Source organism: Hemiscyllium ocellatum, chromosome 19 (genome assembly GCF_020745735.1).
Source record: "Hemiscyllium ocellatum isolate sHemOce1 chromosome 19, sHemOce1.pat.X.cur, whole genome shotgun sequence".
Taxonomy (NCBI): Eukaryota; Metazoa; Chordata; class Chondrichthyes; order Orectolobiformes; family Hemiscylliidae; genus Hemiscyllium; species Hemiscyllium ocellatum.
Genome location: NC_083419.1, coordinates 63896935 through 63922302, shown reverse-complemented (window position 1 = coordinate 63922302; position 25368 = coordinate 63896935).

The window sequence follows — 25368 nt, the reverse complement described above, 5'->3', positions numbered from 1 at the left end:
AATACTTGGCATTGGGAAACAAAAAACATCTTGTTAGTGGCATTGACCGATTGGGTACAGTGCAGCTGGAACAAGTATAACCATTAAGCCAACAGTTCATTTGGCAAAATAAAAGAAACCTCATATTATATAAAAGTGTGCAGACATTGGAAACATAGCTTCAATCTGTTTTAAGCTTATTAATTGGTTTCTCTATGGGTACGTAAAGTATTTTTTTTTCCTTTGGACTCAAAATTTGTGAATATTAATTGCATGAAAATATAAAAATGTGAATGTAATTGAATATGTCAATTTCAAGTTAGATTGTACACCCCAGAGCTGAAATTTAAAAATATCAGAATTATAGCTATGGGTTTACAGTGGATTTTGATATTAAAAAAATCAAAATGCCACTACATTGCTTATAATGTGGAGGTCTCGCATGTTATGACTGGGATGGGGAGTGAACTCTCTCCCTAAACCTACTGTTTCACAGGACACAATAGGGTAAACATTTATTCTTACATTATCCAAACAGTGTTAAACACGTTTTGCATCTTTTCCACTCATGTTGTTAAATCTCACTGATCTCACCTTGGTCTAAGGCTTCTCGCCCAAGGCCTTGCCTCATTTAGTCTGAAGCCGAGAATTATGAGGATTATGACAAATCACTTAGACAAGAGTACGAAAGCAAGTTTATTTAAGTTTTAAGACCATAAAAATACCACAGCAGAATTAAACCATTCGGCCGAACAACTCTGCTCAACAATTCAATCATAGAACATAGAAAAATACAGCCCAGTACAGGCCCTTTGGCCCTCGATGTTGTGCCGATCCAAGCCCAGCTAACCTACACTAGCCCACTATCCTCCATATGTCTATCCAATGCCCGTTTAAATGTCCATAAAGAGGGAGAGTCCACCACTGCTACTGGCAGGGCATTCCATGAACTCACGACTCGCTGAGTAAAGAATCTACCCCTAACATCTGTCTATACCTACCACCCCTTAATTTAAAGCTATGCCCCCTCGTAATAGCTGACTCCATACATGGAAAAAGGTTCTCATGGTCAACCCTATCTAAACCCCTAATCATCTTGTACACCTCTATCAAGTCACCCCTAAACCTTCTTTTCTCCAATGAAAACAGTCCCAAGTGCCTCAGCCTTTCCACATATGATCTTCCTACCATACCAGGCAACATCCTGGTAAACCTCCTCTGCACCCGTTCCAGTGCCTCCACATCCTTCCTATAGTATGGCGACCAAAACTGCACACAATACTCCAGATGCGGCCGCACCAGAGTCTTATACAACTGCAACATGACCTCAGGACTCCGGAACTCAATTCCTCTACCAATAAAAGCCAGTACGACATATGCTTTCTTCACAGCACTATTTACCTGGGTGGCAACTTTCAGAGATCTGTGTACATGGACACCAAGATCCCTCTGCTCATCCACACTACCAAGTATCCGACCATTAGCCCAGTACCCCATCTTCTTGTTACTCTTACCAAAGTGAATGACTTCACGCTTACCTACATTGAACTCCATTTGCCACCTTTCTGCCCAGCTCTGCAGCTTATCTATATCCCGCTGTAACCTGCCACATCCTTCCTGTCAACAACTCCACCGACTTTCGTATCATCCGCAAACTTGCTCACCCAACCTTCTAGCCCCTCCTCCAGGTCATTTATAAAAATGACAAACAGCAATGGTCCTAAAACAGATCCTTGTGGAACACTGCTAGTAACTGCATTCCAAGATGAACCTTTACCATCAACTACTACCCTCTGTCTTCTTCCAGCCAGCCAATTCCTAATCCAAACCTCCAACTCCCCCTCAATGCCATACCTCCGTATTTTTTGCAGTAGCCCACCATGGGGAACCTTATCAAATGCCTTACTAAAATCCATATACCACATCTATCGCTTTACCCTCGTCCACCTCCTTAATCACCTTCTCAAAAGAACTCAATAAGGTTTGTGAGGCACAATCTGCCCTTCACAAAACCATGCTGACTATCCTTGATCACATTATTCCTATCCAGATGTTCATAAATCCTATCCCTTACAATTCTCTCTAAGACTTTGCCCACAACAGAAGTGAGACTCAACAGCTTATAGTTACTAGGGTTATCCCTACTCCCCTTCTTTAACAAGGGAACCACATTTGCTATCCTCCAGTCTTCTGGCACTATTCCTGTAGACAACGAGGACATAAAAATCAAGGCCAATGGCTCTGCAATCTCCTCCCTTGCTTCCCAGAGAATCTTAGGATAAATGCCATCAGGCCCAGCGGACTTATCTATTTTCACCCTTTCCAGAATTTCCAACACCTCTTCCCTACATACCTCAAAGCCATCCATTCTAATTAATTGTTGCCGATGTGAATATTGAGTCACAATGTCCTGTGCCTGAGTGAATACTGACAAAAAGTATTAATTCAGTGTCTCCCCAATCTCTTCAGCCTCCACACACAACTTCCTACTACTATCCTTGACTGGACCTATTCCTACCCTAGTCATTCTTTTATTCCTATCATGACTGATATGTTTCTCAACCCCATTCTCCTGCCTTCGCTTGTAACCCTTGATCCCCTTATTAAGTAAGGACTATCTGTGTTTTAAATACACTCAATGACTTGGCCTCCACAGCCTTCTGCAGGAATTAATTTCACAGATTAATCACCTTCTGACTAAAGGAATTCCTCCTCCTCTCAATTCTACACAGTTTCCCTTCACTCAGAGGCTGTGCCCTTGGGTTCTAGTCTCTCCTACTGCGGAAATGTCTTCTCCATGTCCACCCTTTCCAGGCCTCTCAGTATTTAAAAGTTTCATTGGATCCATCCTCATCCTTCTAAGCTCTAATAATTACAGACCCAGTATCCTCAACAGTCCTTCATATGCCAAGCCCTTCATCTATGAGATCATTCTTGTAAAACTCCTCTGAACCCAGCATATTCTACGTACCCATGATGGACATGTACCTCAAAATTTTTAAGAACAAGCATTAATCCCAGTGTTTCTACCATAGAGTATCCCTTTAGGTATTGAGTTAGCTATTGGAAAAATATCCCACTGGCCTCCCAAATGATCTTCTTAGAACAGGATTACATCTAAACCCAAGTTATCAGCATTGATTGCTACTTTTAAGTGTTCAGTGAGATTAGGAGCAGGTATTACTGCTTCGTTGATCAAGATGCTACTTGACACTGCCCTGATTATACGATACTGGCTCTCTCTGTAGTAGGTTTGTCAGTGGAGCAGCAATAGTTCAATATAAACTTACAATATAAACCACAGATCACCCAATACTTTATAAATTTTTGTTTCATTTTACGGGCAGGACATGCACCAAGTCTTGTGAATTGCTGCTCTTGGCTGCATCTTTCCTTGACCTACTATTTATCCTAGGTAGGTTATTCATGTTTTTGTGAACTCACTTTGAGGAACTTTTATTATTAAATCAACTGACAGCAATTTTCTAAAGAGAGTACACAATTGTTTCAAATGGCCCTTCCAGATATTAGTGTATACTATCATTTCATCAAGGTAACCCACAGTAACATTGGTCACTGCTTGATTTGTCTCTAGAATGTGGCATGAGCAATTTTTCAGCTGAATAACTTAACTAGGCACTGGAAAAGTCCAGTTATGATTGACGGTAACTGATATTTCTCTTGCTCAGAATATTAAAGGAACTTTCAATTAACAAATCTATTCTGGTAAGAAATATGTAGCTACTAACTCTGTCAATAGTCTTCTAAAATGAGAAATTGGGTAGGAATTTGTCTTTGCGATTGCATTTCTGTAGCCAATGCAAAATCTTATTGATTAAAAAAGCGACTGGGGAAACCAGCTCCTTCAATTGCATTGAATTAGATGATTTTCCAATATGTATTGGATATCTCTTTTATTCAGGACTGTTAACTGGATCTAGATGAAGTGCTGTTTTACTGGAAAGATTATTCCTACATTCATATCATATATGGCTAAATTTGTGCACACAGACTCCTTTAAATTCTGAGTTAGGTATCCTTATTGTTCTGCTCTGAGTGTGAACCATAGTATTTAACTTCTCTAATGGATCAATGTAAACGGATGGTAAGATGTTCAATGTGGGAATTGTCTAGGCCTCCTTCTGCCTTGTTCTCACTACTCTTTCATCCTCCTCTTCCTGTGCTTGCTTATCCTCTTCCCAGCAATGGAATCACTACAGATTTTGATATGACACAGCCAATTCCTTTCTGGCAATCTGTGGTGTCAATCAAAAAAATTACTTCACCAGTCTTTTGATTACTTTATATGGACCACTGAACTGTGTTTTCAATTGTGTACCCTGTAAAAGATTAACACATCATCCCTTGATTGAAATAATTTAGCAGTGGCTATTTCTTCATTGTTGTTTCTGAAGTTCTAATATGCTCTAGAGCTACTTTACAGGCTCCTAACAGAGGCTCTGAAAACACAAATACAAAATCTAACATGGTGGATTTGGTCCTCTTTCTAAATTTTTTTTGATTAGTTTCAGAAGACTTCTTATTTCATATCTATTACCAAGCAGAATAAAAGTAGTAAAACTGGTAGACCTATCTGGTGAATCTCTAGACTCTCATTCTAATAATCAGACTATTAATGCAACTAATGTTCTGATCATTATTTTGAAGGTTTGATGGTTTCATTCTAAACTTCCTTGTATCTGTGGGTGATATACAAGGCATACACTTCATAACCTCTTCTCATGAACCTGCTTTACCTGCATTGCTAGTGGTGTTAGGGAAGGTTTAAACAAAATTGATAGGGTTTGGGAACCTTTGCAAGGAGTCAAGAGAAGGGGAATTAAGGATAAGAACAAAAGACAGAAGACAAAATAAGGGAAGTGACCTACAAACCGATCCCACCACCAAAAATATATTTCCCTTCCCACCCTTTTCCGCGTTCTGTAAAGACCATTATCTCCGCAACTCTCTTATCAGGTCCACGCCCCCCACCAACCCACCCTCCCCTCCCGGAACTGCAAAACCTTTGCCCACACCTCCCTGCCTTACCACTGCTCAAGGCCCCAAAGGTGCCTTCCACATCTGTCAGAGATTTACCTTACCTGCACCTCCATACACGTCACTTATTATATCCGTTGATCCCAATGTGGTCTCCTTTACTTTGGGAAGAGGGAACGCCTACTTGTGGAACACTTCCAAGAACATCTCCGGGGCACGCCCTGTGGCAAAACACTTCAACTCCCCCTCCCATTCCGCCATGACATATAGGTCCTGGGCCTCCTCCATCACCAAACCCTTACCACCTGACCCCTGGAGGAAGAATGCCTCATCTTCCACCTTGGGACCCTCCAACCACACAGGATTAATGTGGATTTCATCAGTTTCCTCATTTTCCCTCCCCCCACCTTATCTCAGATCCAATCTTCCAACTCAGCACTGCCCTCTTAACCCGTCCATCTTCCTTCCCACCTATCCGCACCACTCTCCTCTCCGAGCTATCACCTTCACCCTCCCACCTATCACATTGTCACTTACCTTTTCCCCCAGTCCCACCCTCCCCCTCTCATTTATCTCTCAGCCCCTTGGCCCACAAGCCTCATTCCTGATGAAAAGCTTATATTCAAAACGTCGATTCTCCTGCTCCTCAGATGCTGCCTGACCAGCTGTGCTTTTCCAGCACCACACTCTCAACCTACATTTGGAATATTGCATGCAGTTCTTTTTGCCACACTACCAGAAGGACGTGGAAGCTTTGGAGAGGGTTTACCAGGATATCATGTGGTCTGAAAGGTTTCAGTAATGAAGCAAGGTTGGAAAATTTGGATTGCTTTCACTGGAAAGACGGAGACTAAGGGACAACCTGATAGAGGCATAGATAAGGTGGATAGTCAGTGGCTTTTTCCCAGGGTGGACAAGTGCAGGGGGCATTTAGAAGACAAGCGCAGAGAAGATTTTTCACAGAAAGTAATGGGTAGCTGGAACACACTGACAGCGGAGATGGTGGAAGCGGGCACGTTGGCAATGTAAAGGTGTATAGAGATGTACAGCACATAAACAGACCCGTCTATCTAATAACTCATCTATGCCGACCAGTTATCCTAACCTAATAGAGTCCCATTTACCAGACCTTGGCCCATTTTCCTCTAAACCATTCCTATTCATATACCCATCCAGAGGATTTTTAAATATTATAATTGTACCAGTCTCCTCCAGCTCATTCCATACATGCAGCACCATTTGTGCGAAAAAGTTGCCCCTAAGGTCCCTTTTACATCTTTCCCCTCTCACCTTAAACCTACACCCTCTAGTTCTGGACTCCCCCACCCGAGTGAAAATACCTTGTCTATTTATTCTAACCATGCCCCTCTTGATTTTATAAACCTCTAGAAGGCCACCCCTCCAAGGAAAATGGCCCCAGCCTATTCAGCCTCTCCCTTTAGCTCAAATCCAACTCTGGCAACATTGTTGTAAATCTTTTCTGAACCCTTTCAAGTTTCACAACATCACTCCAATAGGAAGCAGACCAGAATTGCACACAATATTCCAAAAGTGGCCTAAACAATGTTTTGCACATGAATGTGAGGCAACCAGAGGGATAGAAACCACGTATTGGCAATAAGTAGCGGGTTTACATAAGGCCTAGGAATTGGTGAGCCGAAGGACCTGTTCCTGCACTGCAATGCATTGTATTATTTAGATGAGGGTACTAAATGTAATATCTCATATAATTTTGAGTTTGATTTATTGTTGCAAGCAACTATAGTGTCATGAATACTGTCCTGTCAATCATGCAAACCAGCCTTCCATCCATTGACATCTATACTATGCACAACCAAAATAATCAAAGACCCTCCCACCCTGATTATACCCTCTTCCATGGGGCAGACGATATAAACATTAAGAGGTTTAGAGGGCCTCTAAGGAAAAGCTTTTTCCTCAGCCAGAGGGTGATGAGAATCTGGAATTCCCTGCCTGTAAGGGTGATAAAGGAGAAATACATACAACATTTAAGAATTTTTTAGGCTCTGAGTCATGTGCTGGAAAATGGCATTAGGCTTTTTTTTTTGACTGGCACAGACTCAATGGACTGAAGGGCTTTTTTTCTGTAGATCCCGATGACTTTGTTTTCTGATGGCTTGGTATGCGTGGCCAAGTCACTAATCATGCACAGTGGTTTGTGAAGTGTTCCCGGTGCAGGAGATCAGAATATACAATCTTGACTTATCCTTTCAATCACTCTTTAAAAAGTACAATAAGTTTCACACTGAACTAAAAGAATTCTTTAGAAATGGGTGAGATAGCTGAGTAGCTTGTTCATAGCATGCATTCCTCCAACTCAGTTTGTTCTTAGCAGGCTTCTGTCCAATTGGAAAAGATAAAAACAAAAATATCTCAAAGCTAATTGTTATTCAAAACAGCCCAGCAGGGTCTGCAGCAATGCAAGCAGTATCATCAATTATATGATTTCCAAGAAGAGTTGTTGAAAAAATCTGATAACCACAGCAAACTGTCGATGATTCTGTTTAGAGAACGAACTCTAGGTAATTTCTTGCAACAAAATCCATTTTTCACAATCCTACAAATTTCCAGCCATCAAAAATATAATCCCCATCTAGGTTAGTGACTGTATTTCAGTATTTAAGCATTTCCATTAATGTTATTATGACCAATTTTAACTTGGTCAGTTGGCTGAATATGGAATAGCAGCAGTTTAAAAATAGGTGTGCTTCACTTAGGACCTTATTGTCACACTAAGCTTTGCAGCTGCAGTTTGGTTCAGAACTGACAATTCAGATCGAAGCACATTAGTGGAAAACATTTCAATGCAGCTTTTCCCAGTAGATGAAGCTTATTGATTACAGTCTCACAATTCCTTCCACTCTCCGGTTCCATGGGTTCCCCTTTATATTTTTAAGTCTCTTAATCAATTAATCTCATTCAGTAGCATAACTCTTTCTGTAACTGACAGGGCTATTACAATTATTATGCCAGTCAAACTACTTGTATAAACACCGTACAATGACTTATTTAAAACTGCATTTGCTAATACGGCATTAATGTGATCCTTAACTAATATTTAAGTAAAAGTAAATATGATAAATTATTTTAACTTGGTCAATTGGATGTGAATATAGCAGTTGCGGTTTTAAAATCATAGTACTATACTTAGCACCCTGTTTTCATCTTAATCCTTCATGGTACAGTTTTGCCTTGGGTTATTACAATTTTAATGCCAGTCAGGCTCTGTACAGCGACAGTATTGAATAAACAGCCTGCTACATCTCACCTCATGGGCAGTACTACCTCCCACAACCATGTAATTTTGTAGCAGTATTATGCATCCATTGACAATAATTAATGTCTATTTTAATATTCTTTGATTATTTCAGAAGCTCAGCTTCATTTCTTGGACACCAAAACCCCCATGTTACAGTCAACTTATGCTTTATTTTCATAACTGTAAATGTGGAAAGTAAATTGTCCAATATTAAAATGTAATAGTTGTAAGCATCGCTTAAAGAAATAATATTGATGTTGGGATATTGAAATGTTAACACAAGTTATTACAGCAGTTCCAAAATTTAACATGGGAAAGAGACTAGAATATTCAACAAAATCTTCATTATTTGCTTCATGATGTTTTTTTTAAAAAATGGTGCTGTATGTTTAGTGTATACCAGAAAAAAGTGTTAAATTTAACAGGTGGTAACAGGTAACTGGGTGAGGACACAGACTAATTTTGAATGTACCAAATTGGAATAAAGTGGATGACATCAAAATTAAAAATTAGGTTGACAGAAGGGTAAATTAATTTATAGTGGAATAAAGGAACAACAGAAAAGATTCTGCCTCCTTTTCTACTGTTTTAAGATTGTAAGGTTGCAATAAAAATTGTTGTAGAGAGTCTTGCTGTTGAATCTTTTCAACAGATGCTCATCACAACAGAATCACAAGAATACCAAATTTCACAGTGTAGAGCAGTTTATACTACATGAAAAGAGTTATATTGATTGGTTAGCAAGTGGACTTTTCATTAATCAAATAGTTGTCATGAGAATGGGTCCTAGGATGACTTGAGGTAGAAGAAGAAACACACCACACTTTCTAATTTGTGAATTAGGACCATAAACAAATTTTCTGTCAGCTTATTGACAAGATATGGGCAGCATGGTGGCTCAGTGGCTAGCAATCCTGCCTCACAGTGCCAGCAACCCAGGTTCAATTCCAGTCTCGGTGACTGTGTGGGGTTTACACATTCTCTCCGTGTTTCCATGGGTTTCCTATGGGTGCTCCAGTTTCCTTCCACAATCCAAAGACGTGCAGGTTAGGTGAATTGGCCATAGTGTTCAGTGATATGGAGGTTAGGTGCATTAGTCAGGGGAAATGTAGAGTAGTAGGGGAATGAGTCAGGGTCAGTTACTCTTTGGAGGGTCAGCGTGGATTTGTTGGACCAACTGGCCTTTTTCCACAGTGTAGGGATTCTATGATAACATGAGAACTTATTTTCGATCTTGTTATTGGTTGGGTTTGAGGTTCCATCAGAACGACAATATAGTTGTGGAGTCAGTGACCTAATCATTATTAATCTGCAGCAACATGGTAGAATGAAAAGGGCAACAATGAAGATATACAAGTGTGAGATGGCCCTCGCATTGTTCACAACGAATGTGGCAGAATGATATAACATCTCCATGCAAAAAAGAAAGCAAGCAAGCAGAAAACTTCAGGCAATTTAGCCTAACATCTGTCATTAGGCTAAATGTTTTTATTTATTAAAGAGTAGTGGGAGGATATTTAGAAAATCAAAATTTACAATCAGAATTAATGTGGTTTAACATATTTATTAGAGCTCTTTGAGGATATAACGAACTGTTGATAAAGCGGAGCCAGTAAATATAGTGTACTGAGATTTTTAAAAGGAGTTTTATAGGGTGCTGTATTATGGGTTACCACATAAAATAGGACCCTACATATTGTGGATGTTATATTAGCCTCGACTTTGTACTGGTTAGTTAACAAGAATTTGAAAGTTGGGATAAATTATCAGGTTAACAAACTGCAATTGGTGCAGTGCTGCAAGACATCAGGTTAGGGCCTCAGCGACTGTATTAAACAGTCATAGCATGAACGTTTGGTTGGCCGGACAGTTGTTAAAAGAGCACAGTTGGGAGTGGACATCGTGGAAACTCCAGGTAACACATACTACAGAGGAAACTGAAACCTCTACACTTGAAATCCCCCCCAAAAATTAAAAATTTACTCAAGAAACATTATACTATTTTAAACACATAATCCCGAGTAACTGTTGAATTGATTCCATACTTATCTCACACATGGAGGAGAAAGTGAGGACTGCAGATGCTGGAGATCAGAGCTGAAAATGTGTTGCTGGAAAAGCACAGCAGGTCAGGCAGCATCCAAGGAACAGGAGAATCGACAGGAAGGGCTGGAGATTGGCTAATGTGGTGCCACTGTTCAAGAAGGATGGTAAGAACAAGTCAGGCAACTATAGACCAGTGAGCCTGACTTCGGTGGTGGGCAAGTTGTCGGAGGGAATCCTGAGGGACAGGATGTACATGTATTTGGAAAGGCAAGGACTGATTAGGGATAGTCAACATGGCCTTGTGGGAAATCATGTCCCACAAACTTGATTCAGTTTTTTGAGGAAGTAACAAAGAGGATTGATGAGGGCAGAGCAGTAAATGTGATCTATATGAATTTCAGTAAGGCATTTGACAAGGTTCCCCATGGGAGATTGATTAGCAAGGTTAGATCTCATGGAATACAGGAAGGACTAGTCATTTGGAACTGGCTCAAAGGTAGAAGACAGAGGGTGGTGGTGGAGGGTTGTTTTTCAGACTGGAGGCCTGTGACCAGTGGAGTGTCACAAGAGTCGGTGCTGGGTCCTCGACTTTTTGTCATTTACATAAACGATTTGGGTGCAAGCAGAAGAGGTACAGTTAGTAAGTTTGCAGATGACACCAAAATTGGAGGTGTAGTGGACAGCGAAGAGGGTTACCTCAGATTACAAACGGATCTTGACCAGATGGGCCAATGGGCTGAGAAGTGGCAGATGGAGTTTAATTCAGATAAATGCGAGGTGCTACATTTTGGGAAAGCAAATCTTAGCAGGATGTATACACTTAATGGTAAGGTCACCTAGGGAGTGTTGCTGAACAAAGAGACCTTGGAATGCACGTGAACTCATATCAGCTGTTCTCTGATCAAGGGCCTGTCAGTCTGTTTGCCAGTTATTTTATTTAATGATGAAAAGTAATTCATTAGTGAAGGGTCTAGCACATTGAATTGGCTGAAGCTGAAGCAGGAAGGAGAAAACAAACCATCTAACAGTAGATTGTCATGGATTTATTTCCTAAAGCATATGGCTCAAATTCAGGTAATGTAATTTTACAACAGTTAAGAGAGGTCAGTAACAATGCCAGGAAATATACATGGAACGATATAACTTGTTAGTTGATTAGTCAGTCAGTATAACCCGCCACGGTGGCACAGTGGTTAGCACTGCTGCCTCACAGCGCCAGGGACCTGGGTTCAATTCCCACTGACTGTGTGGAGTTTGCACATTCTCTCCGTGTCTGCGTGGGTTTCCTCCGGGTGCTCCGGTTTCCTCCCACAGTCCAAAGATGTGCGGGTCAGGTGAATTGGCCATGCTAAATTGCCCGTAGTGTTAGGTAAGGGGTATATGTAGGGGTATGGGTGGGTTGCGCTTCGGAGGGTCAGTGTGGACTTGTTGGGCCGAAGGGCCTGTTTCCACACTGTAAGTAATCTAAACCCACAGCCTATCCCAAATGTCAACTCTTTGGCTTCAGACACACAACAGCAAACACTTTGATTCATGCAACAAGTCCTCTGATTCCAGCAGAAATTCACCTAAGATCTACAGACAGCACCTCCCAAACCTGTGACCACTTCCATCTAGAAAAAACAGGGGTAGCAGATACATGGGAACACTACCACTTGCAAGTTCTCCTCCAAACAACTCACCATGCTGACTTGGAAATATTTCGCTGTTCCTTCACTGTTGCTGGGTGAAAATCCTGTAAGTCGCTCCCTAATGACAGTGTGGGCTTATCTACAGCATATAGACGGAAATATTTTGAAGAAGGTTGCTCACTGTCAACTTCTCAAGGGCAGCTAGGCACAGGCAATATATGCTGGCCAGCTAGCGACACCCACATCCAAGTATCAGGAGACCCACCATGGAGTATGCTACAGAATGTAATAAGGCTTCTTCCAGTGTTATTATTTCCTTTCATTTGACTTTTCTTACACTTCTGACACCTTAAATTTTGCTGGGGTACAACTCAAAAGTAATCTTAGCCAAATATGTGACCTCAGACAGAAAACTGATAAAGCTTTCAGTTAAAAGAATGTCAAAGCTGCATCTGGGGCTGTCCTTGTAAAAAACATTCTCCTATGCACACACACATCTCTAAGATTTGGAGGTGCCGGTGTTAGACTGGGGTGTACAATGTTTAAAAATCTCACAACACCAGGTTATAGTCCAACAGGTTTATTTGGAAGCACTAGCTTTCGGAGTGCTGCTCCTTCACTAGGTGATTGTGGAGCATAAGATCATAAGACGCAATTTATAGCAAAACTTTAGTGTGGTGTAACTGAAGTTATATATTGAAAAAGACCTGGATTGTTTGTTAAGTCTCTCATCTTTTAGAACGGTTTCAGATCTTTCATATGTAAATCGCAAAGAAGTTACATTCTCAAGTGAAATTTAACAATTGGCGTCATGTCAGTCCAAATAGTGCATTTAAGGTGTGAGCTGCCCTGTGTGAGACGGATTCTAATCTGAAAAACAGATTTACAGAATCTTACATGGATTCATGCAGTTTTTGAGCAAAGTAAAATGTAATTCTGCAAGTACAAATTCACCCCACAAACGTGTGTGTGTCTGTCTCTGGGGGGGAGCGGGCAGCAGTGCAGAGATGACAAGTGTCTGTGAGAGAGAGTGAGTGTAAAGGGGTCTAAGTCTGTGAGAGGCTGCATGTGTGAGTGTATGCGTGAGCGTGGGAATGTACAAGAGTGTCTGTGAGAGTGTATGGGTCTGTAAGAGTGACTGTGTATGCGCGTAGGAGTGTCTGTGTGCGCGTTTACGGCAATGGGGTCACCTGTAATGTTACATGAACCCAAGGCCCCAGTTGAGGCCATCCCCATGAGTACAGAACTTGACTATCAGTCTTTTCTCAGCCACTTTTCGTTGTTGCCTGTCCTGAAGTCCGCTTTGGAGGACGGCCATCCGAAAGTCCGAGGTCAAATGTCCCAGACCGCTGAAGTGTTCTCCGACTGGAAGGGAACACTCCTGTCTGTTGATTGTTGTGCGGTATCCATTCTTCCATTGCTGTAGCCTCTGCTTGTCTCGCCAATGTACCATGCCTCAGGGTATCCTTGCCTCTAGCGTATGCGATAGACAATGTTGGCTGAGTAACCTGCAGCGTATGAGACAGACAACGATGGCTGCAAGAAGTATCAGAATGTTGACACGGATACCACCATAATACGTGAGGACACCTCCCACCACATGTGGCAGGTACTCGTGCAACTCAGCCAACGTTGTCTATCTCATATGCAGATGATAAAAATACGTAAAAATACCTGTAAAGTTGACTACACAGATAAGTCGTTGGGAGACCAACCAAAAACAACTGTAGTTACATTCCCCCCCCCTCCAAGTTATCAGTCACAGTTAGTGTCAACTGATAGAGGGCCATGTTGACTGATCTAATACTTCTATTCATATTAAATAAGGCAAGCTTCTTCAGAATATAAAATAATTACAATTTAGTACAAATAAAGAGATTTATAGAAATTGGTAAATATCATGAACCTTTGATGTGTAAATGTAAAAAATTTAAAGCTCTAACCCCCTATAACCCTTGATACATTCTTAAACAGACAATAAAATCTATGGATACTGTGGCAAAGGAAAGCCTGGGAAGGCAGTTTGGTGATCCCTATCCACAAGATTTGCAAAAATGATCCTTTTGCTGATCAGAATGCTGCTTCAATATTTTTTCTTCGGATACTTTCATTTGTTCACAGTGGCACAGAGTAACTTTCACACTCAAAGGCCTCTGTCTTACAAATTAAAAATCATAGGTTACAGAAACTGATGAATGAACTTATGAAATAAACTATCTTCAGGCTTTAAGAGGTCTTTGCTACAAAGCAGAAACTCATCTCTGACCTTTCAAGAGGTCTGATTGCATCTGCCTATTTTGTCCACACCACTAAGCGGTTTACCTTCCTGGGAGCCAATGATAGTTGCTGGCAGACAGAAAACCTTTGTCATTGATAACTGGCCACTACAATACAGACTGATTGCCACTTACTGCCGTCTGAAGTGCCATTTGTACACCGTCCCCTGACTCCATCTTGTCTATAACTAGGCTTCCACTATTGCTTGACCAAGCAGTTGTGTAAACAGCACCTATAATGAGTGTCAGGTTACTTACTTTTAAAAACTGTAGCAGTCTTTCAACAATACTGTTTTGAAAACTGTCCTTTCCCACTTCAGTCCACAAAAAAACAGAAAAATAAGACATTGTCTTTTACACTGGGAGCAGGGAGCTTGGTGCATAGGGGAAGCTATTTGGGTGGGTGGCCCAAAATCTGCTTCCCAATGATGGGATGAAACAAAGGGATTAAATTCTGGGATGGTTGCAAGCATCAATACCCCTTCACCATGCATTTCATGCATGCTGACTAAAAGGCAATCTCACCAGAATTAAGTGTACATGTCTTAATAAGTTCACCAACAGGGAAAACTGTGTATTTACAGATTCAATGCAACATATAGATATATACAGCAGGCAAGGTAGTGTAACTGCTGAAGTTGAAGTGATTGGCCACTGCATTTCCTCCCCTGGGAAACATTATTCTTTGACAGGCTATGATTAATATTGAAGGCAATTGGGAGGGAGGGAAGCAGTCGGTAGCCATGCAATTATCTCTCATAGGAGAAGGATGATACTGGGGCATGCAGAGAACTTTGGTGTCAGAAGACTGTAGGTCTATAAGGAGTGTTGGAAAAGCAATGCTCAAACTGGGAATGTTATTCTAGATGTCATGAGAATTGAGGATGTGTGTATTCAAGGATAATTGATGGCTGATTGAGATTTAGATGCAGGTGTGGTGGAGAAACATCTTCTACTGTACAAGGGGAAGAAGCCGAAAGCTCCACAATAGGTGATCATGGCTCATGGGGTGGGTATAACTTATCTGAAGCAAAGGAAACAGTGTTAGACTGTTATGAAACTCAAAAGGAAAAGGGCATCCAAATCTGTACACAGTATTCCAGAAGATGCCTCACCAATGTCCCGTACAATCTCAACATGACATCCCAACATTAACTTGCCTGCACTAGTGAAAGGCGCAGGTGAATGCGGAGAATCTCTTAAGTAAATACCTTCAGAGATGTTAGACAGGAGTTGGAGCTGCGGTACAATATCTCCACTTACTGTCAAGAACTAAACAAATTAACCCTTTCAAGTTTCACAACACCTTTCTGATAGGAAGGAGACCAGAAATGCATGCAGTATTCCAACAGTGGCCTAACCAATGCCCTTTACAGCCGCAACATGACCTCCCAACTCCTGTACTCAATACACTGACCAATAAAGGAAAGCATACCAAATGTCTTCTACACTATCCTTTCTACCTGCGACTCCACTTTCAAGGAGCTAAGAACCTGCACTTCAAGGTCTCTTTGTTCAGCAACACTCCCTAGGACTTTACCATTAATTGTATAAGTCCTGCTAAGATTTGCTTTCCCAAAATGCAGCAACTCACATTTATCTAAACTCCCTCTGCCATTCTCAGCCCATTGGCCCATCTGATCAAGATCCTGTTGTAATCTGATATAACCTCCTTCGCGGTCCACAACACCTCCAATTTTGGTGTCACCAGCAAACTTACTAACTATACCTCTTCAGAACTTAGCCTATGATTAAAGGGCTCTTTTCTCTTGCAGACGTAATGATTAAGTGTCATTCTGATGGGTACACATTTACAGTTTAAGATCCTTATAAATGTCAACGCGCAGTGAGAACACAATGTCACTTACTTTTTGTCCAGAAAATAGTTAATTCTTCTTCGGCATTCAGCCCATGTTCTTGCATGGACCCCAATGATGCTGAGCTGTGCTGCCACCTTTGTCCAGGCTACTGTGGTTTGACAGAAAGGTGTCCTGATGCCTTTCAGAATGAGTGCTATCTTTCTCAGCTGGCCCAGAGGAGAACCTGAAGTGGGGCAATATGATTTCTATTTGGAGACATCTTCAGGAGCAAAAGATCTGAAGGGCCAGCTGCAATTGAACGTCCACTCAGAATGATGCTCCTGGCTTTCAGCCAATGAATACTTGGTCAAGTGCCCTTTGAATATGGCATGCGAACCTTGCACACCTCATCAATGGGGCCTTAATTTTTTGTCTGCCTCCATATGTTTTACCATGTTGCTTGATTGTGCATAATTATTCGAATGTTCTACGTATCAGTGTGTGGCAGCCATCCTGCCCCCAAATGGAGGCGTTGTTCACTTCTGCTTCTGCTGCCGTCATTCTTGCCACTAATTTTTGATTCTTAGCAATGCCAGGGTAACAAGATATGTGAAATGTGTACTGCAAAAATAATTTAAACATTATTGATACATTTCTAGCATAAAATAAGTAGTATCATAATTAAGCAGCAGTTCTGAACTGAAAGGACATTGCAGATAATGTAAGTAAGGAGCAATTCAAGTTTTCTTTAAGTAATCTCGTTACTGAGGTCCAGAAGTGGAAATATTTTGTACTAATGCTACTTTTATACCTTAAATCTTTGTGAGTTTGCCCTACAGAATAAATGTTAAATAACATCTTATATCTAACATAGACGTTACTAAAATCAATTTTTAATGTATACAATTCAGAAATGAAGAAATAAATTTGAAATAAGCATTTGACAGTTCTAACAATGTGTCAAAGAACTGGGTCACTTTAAGAGTAACAATATAGAAATTAATATCAAAAATAGGGGTTCATTCTAAAATTTTATATGTGGTTAAAGTGGTGGTGAGAAATATTTTTTAAAAACCGGCTCACTCATCAGATCCCTGCACTACAGTAACCTGAGCATTAGAGGGAGGAATTTCTCTATTGTAATTGGTTCATCTCCCTTTTGGTCATCTCTCTTTTGTGCTGCTCAGCAAACCTGTCGGTGAATGATTGATTCAGTAGTAGGCTAATTTCAACAGCAATTTCCACTCTTTATCAATTTCTGAGTGAGAGTAAATTTTACAAATATTAAATGAAACATAATTTGTTTATTCTATGTTTGCTGCAGTTTTTAGTTGAACTGGGCTATGAAGTAGCAAAGCAGTTGTCTGGTTGCCCTGAGCATTAGAATTATTAAGAATTAGTGGTGAGATTGTTGGCACCATGACCAGAAGTGAAGGACACTTCCACTTGGGCATGGGATGGTTGTCAAGCACTATCATGTGTTCGATAGTCAATTACTTATAGAACCATAGTCAGAGATTCTGCAGGCCTTGTGGCTCAGAGCCTGCACTGGTCAAAAACATGCAAAAATGAGGAACACAGTGAAACATCTGATCGAACCAGGCAGGAAGTTAATACCCCATTATTATGGGCTCAAAGGTTTAAACTCATATTTAAAGAGCACTTTGGCAGGTTCTCCCTGAAAGCCAGAAGCAACACTTTGGCTGATCAGGCACAGAGATGGCTGCAGGACATTCAGATCTCTTGGAGATGGCTCAATGCAGATAAATTGACTCTCACTTCAGGCCCCCTCCCAGCCTAGGAAAGGCAGATATTCTGGTTCCTGAAACAGAAGTTTCTTCTTAAAACAAAAATCTCTCATCACAATTATAAAAGACAAGGGAAAGCATTCAGAATTGCTCTCCTCTTTAAACAGAAAGAATATATATTTGAAAAAGTCTTGTTTATTTTCTATTCTCCAACTTTCCATCCTCTGAAAGTCCAACTGACCTGTTGAAACCAGGTCTTCTTTTCTTGCTAGTTTTACTAAGATCCACCAGATAAGAGCATTTCAGTTGTCAGACAGCCTTGAGTGCAGATCAATTTGAAATTATTTCCAGGTGAGAACACCCACAATAAGAACACTGCTTTCAAAAATGGTACTGCACAGTAATTCCTAGGCTGAAAGGGAAGCTTCTCCAAATGCAAACAATGGACTGGATTCAGAAAACTACTGAATTCAGAAAACTGACCTACTGGCATTTTGTGACGATCTAGCGATTTCCGAGTCACTAAGTTATAAGTTAGTGGCTCATGTCTGTCGTGTGGAATAAGTAAATTGGTACACCATACCCACTCGCTTTAAGTGAATATCAAGTTTATTGACAGAGCTCATGTAACAGGGAAAAGGTATTACTTTCTTTACCTGTAAGAAGGTTCTGTCTTTATTTGAATCAACATGAAATTTAATTACATGACTTGTTGTACATGCATTTCCTGACTGCGAAAATATGGCAGCCTGAACTATTAAATTGGTTTGTCTGCCTCTAGTGTTTCAGTCTGTATTCATCAAGATTAGATGAAGACACAAAGACATTAAACTGTGTCCAGATCACACAGGGTATCTCTTGTTTATGGGTCATACTACCACAAAACTAGTTATTCATCAGCATAAGCAAACTCACAAAGCTGAGATATTTGGTCCACTCAGGAATGTGGCTTATACGTGAAATAATAAGAAAACACCTAAAAATCTTTAAGACTATACAAAATTTGGAAAGGAATAAGATAACATTTTATTTCTGGGTGTTTATTGCTACAACTGATAGAACACTTCCTGGTTCTTTCTCTGATCATAGTAGGTAAAGAATGCTATTTTGGGAAATGCATTTCCAAATTAATTTTTTTTCCAGCAATTTCATGAAGCATTTGTATGGGAATTTAGAATTAAGACTATATTAGAATTTCAACACAAACTTGACTAGAGAAGCTTTTAGTGACTTCTGATTTGTGAATTAATTATTTTTCAAGGGAAGGAACTTAGGCCTGGGAATACACTCTTTGCTTATTGAAACTTGCATGACGTCAGCTACATCATAGCTTGATGAAAAAAACTATCTTTGTGTTCCAGATTATCAGGAAGATCCACTGCTACACCAGTGTCAAACTTCTCACTGTCCATTTAATCCAGTTTGAGTTTTTTGATGAAAGATTTACTGCTCAAGTCTACAGTGTTTCCGGTTTGTTAATTATAAGTAATAAAGCAAATGTGACCATAAATCAATAAACAATGATTAATACTTCTACTCACATGTATTGTAAAGGTATGGGAGGCATGAAAGGATCATTCCATTTTGCATTTCTGGAGAGCACTTAGAATCAAAGAACCTAAAACACATAGCTCACAACTCTGAATGCTTATACTTAGTGCAGAGCTCATCCATCAACCCATGTTGGATTTCAACCCATGTTGGATTTAAACCCAGTTTCCTAGAATTAAAAAAATGCCAATGTGTGCTGCACTACTCAATTAGGTCATAACACATTTGTCACCACTCAATTACATAAATGTTTTCTGTAAAAGTAATAAATTATGGTTAAGTTATATAGTTTTAAAAAGAAAGTTCTGGAATAACTCAGCTGGCCTTGCAACATCTGTGGAAAGAGAAACCAACTTAAAATGTTTCAAGTATGATAGGACTCTTCTCTGGGACTTCAACCGGAAGGAGTCATGTGGCAAGGCAGCCATGTTTGTTCCTTTGTCATCTTTCAATATTGACTGTAGAAAGTAAAATATAGCAACAGAAAGTGAAATATTTGTGCCTAAAGAACTAGACATTTAACTTTTTGGGCCTACTAAAACAGCATGTTGACCTCCTGGCTCTGGGACCATAGCCAACTAGCTTTATGACTGGGAAGATCAATCTCTTTTTGACAGAATCCTGAAAATTACTTTGGCTGTTGGATCCACCAAATTAATATTTCAGGAATGAACTTGACTTTCATCAAACCTATGCTTTTTTCTGGAAAGCGTAATTGTGTGAATTATGAACTGTTCCCCTTTTTTTTAAATGACTTCGATATCTTCTCTTCAGCTGTAGTTTCCTTGAATGTTTGTATGTGTGCTTGTGAGTGCTTGCCATAGCATTTGATTTTAGAGTGCCTAAATAAAGGCATCTTCTTTGTTTAAACCAAGGTAAAGCTTGCTGCTGATTATTCAAATTGTCCACAAACTTGGGGGTTAGAACATTCACAGACATGTTCCTCTCAAAAGCAAGGCCTACTAACATGTGGTCCAGCAAGATCTGTTAATGGATGGTTAAAACCAGTTGTGTGTTACATATACTTTTCTGTGCCTTTTGGACTGATGGAATAAACATGGGCCATAATGGGCAAGTAATCTGGATTGAAGAGAATAAAGATTTTCCTGAGGACAAAAACATCAAAGGGACAGTAAATCAACCGTTGCGGTAGAATTGTGATAAATGAAGAGCCAAAGCTATACAACTGTTAACTTTCCCTCAAAGTAAATCTGTTCTCTGGTCTGAGCTCACAGATTATGAAAGGTCATTAGGGCATTCTAAATTTAACTTACCTTATTTAATCTAATAATTTAATGTGGACTGCTTCTTGGCATCACAAAAATAGGTGAAATATTACAAAGTCCACAAAAGAAAAAAGTCACAGTTAAGTTACAAAAAAAATTAATGTGTAACAATGTATTGTGAGAACATTCTTATGACATGATTTTTTTTCAAACTTGCTTTTGTAAACTAATAATACATATTTTACATACTGTTGATAACTTTATTGCAAAGACAAATATCCATCTTAATTTAATTCTGTGCCTTTTCTGAGACTTGCAGGTTAAAAATGTATTCATCCATATATGAAATTCCTTTGATATTTTAATTTAAAATTAACATTTGTTCATTAAATAACATCCAGCTGGCTTATGCTTATTTTAATCTATTGGTCACTCAATGCATTACATTTCCATTCTATTCTGTGGCAATCACCTCCGATTTTAGCCTCAAATCAGAATTACATTTTGAATATTTTTCTCCCAAAATCTGTACATTTGCACTTTAATCAATTCAGAGTTTATGCTTTGGATTTTTCTTTTATTTCACTGTGGAAAGTTCTTTCCTGTGAACTTTTTTCCAATCATACCTGCAAATAAGGCAAATCTGACTTTATTACGGGGTAAAATTTAAAAGTTGGCAGGAAGGTCTACTGATCACTACAGTAAAATATCCAAAACTCTCATTCTGATTTTGCACCCTACTTATTCCTAAATTTTGACCAGTGTATTACAAATTTATACTGATTGTTCCAAAATATAAAAATGTCTTATATTAAGCAATTTTGCTGTTACCAGACCTTCCTGACAATTCTACTGGGTGATATCCAAAAAGAACAAAACATACACACGATAAAGGATATTATGGATATTATCTGTGCTCGCAAGAAAAGTCATAGATTTCCAAGCATGGCAGCTTAATGTTTCTTAAATAATCCCTGGGCTTTTGCCTCCAGTACATCGCCCGAATGTCCATTTTATTTGCATTTCAGTCCTCTTACAATCAAGTGTTTTCTAATTTCCATCTACATTATTTCTAAATCAGTTGAAGCTGTGCCCTCAAGTCCAAAGTCACGTTTCAGTTTCATCAGTACTAAATATCTGAAAATTCTTTTGACAGTTGAGTTTAGTATTTAGATAAATACATTTTCAGAAATTAATAGCTTCGGATGATTTGCGCTCTCTGCTATAATCAAATATTAATGCCGCTTATTTTGGTCTTAATCATGCTCCTTTCATCCATTTCAAAACATAGAAACATAAAGCAGCACAAAATGAGCTGTATCCACTGGTCATTTACTGCGCTTCCATCCAGAAAGTATTGTTCTTTGTCTACTTTAGTAAATTCATTTTTGAGTCAAGGTTATCCATATTTCCTGCTTCAGCTGAGAAGCTAATCAAGTAAAATTGCAAAAGTTCTGCCACATATAATTTACCTTTGACGACAATATGACACTTATACCTGGTTCAGGAACTATCATATTGCATGGACTGCTTGATCATCATCTCCATAGTTGAGGAAAAAACAATGACTGCAGATGCTGGAAACCAGATTCTGGATTAGTGGTGCTGGAAGAGCACAGCAATTCAAGCAGCATCCAAGGAGTAGCGAAATCAACGTTTCAGGCAAAAGCCCTTCATCAGGGGCTATTGTAAAAATTATTGTAGGGGCTACTCTACTATAAAAACAAATCAACAGAGTTACAGAGTCGGAGATGTACAGCACGGAAACTGACCCTTTGGTCCAATTCGTCCATGCTGACCTGATATCCCAACCTATTCTAGTCCCGTTTGCCAGCACTTGCCCCATATCTCTCTAAACCTTTCTTATTCATATATCCATCTAGAGAGTCAACTTAGTAATTTATTTTTTTGGGAGAAAGTTCCAAATACTCACTACTTTTTAAATATCACATTTATCTCTAATGCCTGTGGACAATTTTTAATTTTATGCTTGTGTCCTCAAGTCTTATGCTTTCACTGCATCTGCTAGGTTGGAACTGGGCAACAAGTGCCTGAAAATCACTGTGCTGAACTTTAATGTTTTATTCCTGCTTCAGATCTGGTATAACCATTTCAAACTTCATTAGAATAGAGGAATTGTGGTCTTGCACCAAAACTGCACATAATATCCCAGGTGCGATCTCACCAAGGCCCTGTGTAGCTGCAGCATGACATATCTGCACTACTTAAATAATTTTGCTATGAATGCCAACATACCATTTGCCTTCGTTACCCTCGTGGTGTTGTACCTGTATGCTTACCTTAGGCAACTGGTACTGTTGCACATTATCCTCAAATTTATAGTCAGATAATAACCTGCCTTATTTTTGATAGCAAAATGGGAAATCTCACATTTGTCCATATTATACTGCCTCTGCTACGCATTTGCCAATGCACATTTGTGCATTGTCCTCACAACTCACCCACCCCCACTTAGCTTTGTGTCATCTGCAAATGTGGAAATATAACATTTTGTTCCTTCATCTGTATCATTAATACATATTATGAATAATTGACGTCCTAACACGGATTCCTGTGAGGGCCCCATAATCACTGCCTACCACTTGGAAAAAGATTTGTTTATTCTTATTCTTTACTTCTAGATGGCCAAGCAGCTTTTATACATTTCAATACACTACCCCCAATCTCATGTGTTTTAACTTTACATGTCAACTTCTTCTGTGGGGCTTTTTATAATGAAAATTAGCATTTTCCCCACTACTGATGTCAGACTGACTGATCTACAATTCCTGGTTTTCTCTCTATCTCCTATTTTAAATGGTGGGGTTACATTAGCTAACCGCTGAAAATGTGTTGCTGGAAAAGCGCAGCAGGTCAGGTAGCATCCAAGGAGCAGAAGAGTCGACGTTTCGGGCATGAGCCCTTCTTCAGGAATGAGGAAAGTGTGTCCAGCAGGCTAAGATAAAAGGTAGGGAGGATGGACTTGGAGGGGGGGGGGGGGGGAAATGCGATTAGGTGGAAGGAGGTCAAGGTGAGGGTGATAGGCTGGAGTGGGGATGGGGCGGAAGGGTCAGGAAGATTGCAGGTTAGGAAGGCGGTGCTGAGTTCGAGGGATTTGACTGAGACAAGGTGGGGGCAGGGAAATGAGGAAACTGGAGAAATCTAGGTTCATCCCTTGTGGTTGGAGGGTTCCTAAGCGGAAGATGAGGCGCTCTTCCTCCAGCCGTCGTGTTGCTATGGTCTGGCGATGGAGGAGTCCAAGGATCCGCATGTCCTTGGCGGAGTGGGAGAGGGAGTTGAAGTGTTGAGCCACGGGGTGGTTGGGTTGGTCGGTCCGGGTGTCCCAGAGGTGTTCCCTGAAACGTTCTGCAAGTAGGCAGCCTGTCTCCCCAATAGAGAGGAGGGCACATCGGGTGCAGCGGATGCAGTAAATGATGTGTGTGGTGGTGTAGGTGAATTTGTGGCGGATATGGAAGGATCGCTTGGGGCCTTGGAGGGAAGTAAGGGGGGAGGTGTGGCCGCAAGTTTTGCATTTCTTGCGGTTGCAGGGAAAGATGCCGGGAGTGAAGGTTGGGGGGGTGTGGACCTGATGAGGGAGTCACGGAGGGAGTGGTCTTTTCGGAACACTGATAGGGGAGGGGAGGGAAATATATCCCTGGTGGTGGGGTCCGTATGGAGGTGGCGGAAATGACGACGGATGATACAATGTATGTGGAGGTTGGTGGGGTGGTAGGTGAGGACCAGTGGGGTTCTGTCTTGGTGGCGATTGGAGGGGCGGGGCTCAAGGGCAGAGGAGCGGGAAGTGGAGGAGATGCGGTGGAGGTCATTGTGGATCACGTCTGGGGGGAAATTGCGGTCTTTGAAGAAGGAGGCCTTTTGGGTTGTACGGTATTGGAACTGGTCCTCCTGGGAGCAGATGCGGCGGAGAAGAAGGAATTGGGAGTATGGGATGGCGTTTTTGCAGGGGGCAGGGTGGTAGGAGGTGTAGTCTAGTTAGCTGTGGGAGTCAGTCAGTTTGTAGTAAATGTCCGTGTTGATTTGGTTCCCCCGAGATAGAAATGGAAAGGTCTAGGAAGGGGAGGGAGGAGTCTGAGATGGTCCAGGTAAATTTGAGGTTGGGGTGGAAGGTGTTGGTAAAGTGGATGAACTGTTCAACCTCTTCGTGGGAGAACGAGGCAGCGCCGATACAGTCATCGATGTAGCCGAGGAAAAGATGGGGTGGTGCCAGTGGAGCTGCGGAAGATGGACTGTTCCACATATCCTATGAAGAGGCAGGCATAGCTGGGGCCCATGTGAGTGCCCATGGCTACTCCTTTGGTTTGGAGGAAGTGGGAGGATTGGAAAGAGAAGGTGTTCAGGGTGAGGACCAGTTCAGTCAGTCGAAGGAGGGTGTCAGTGGAAGTGTAATTTTTTACATTAGCTAACCTGTTTGAAATATTCCAGAGTCTATAGAAGTTTGGAAGATGACCAATAATGTATTCACTATTTTAGAGCCACTTCCTTAACTACTCTGGGATGTAGATCATCAAGCTCTGGACAATTATCACCTTTCGATCTTGATTCATAAAGAAGTCTCATCATTCAACCAAGTGAATATGAAATAATATGAATTTGAAATAATATTTTGTTCAAAAGCTATCTGACAGTAAGTTTACATCCCTATTAATGCTCTTAATTTCCATTATGGGGATTGTACTACTGCAAAACATGGTGCCAGTGGTCAATTTCATACTGATTTTGGATATACTGATTAATTGGAATTCAAATACACCTAATACAGACAGGATGTCTTAGGTGGTTACTATGAGACCTGTTGGGTTTTTCCAGAACTTTC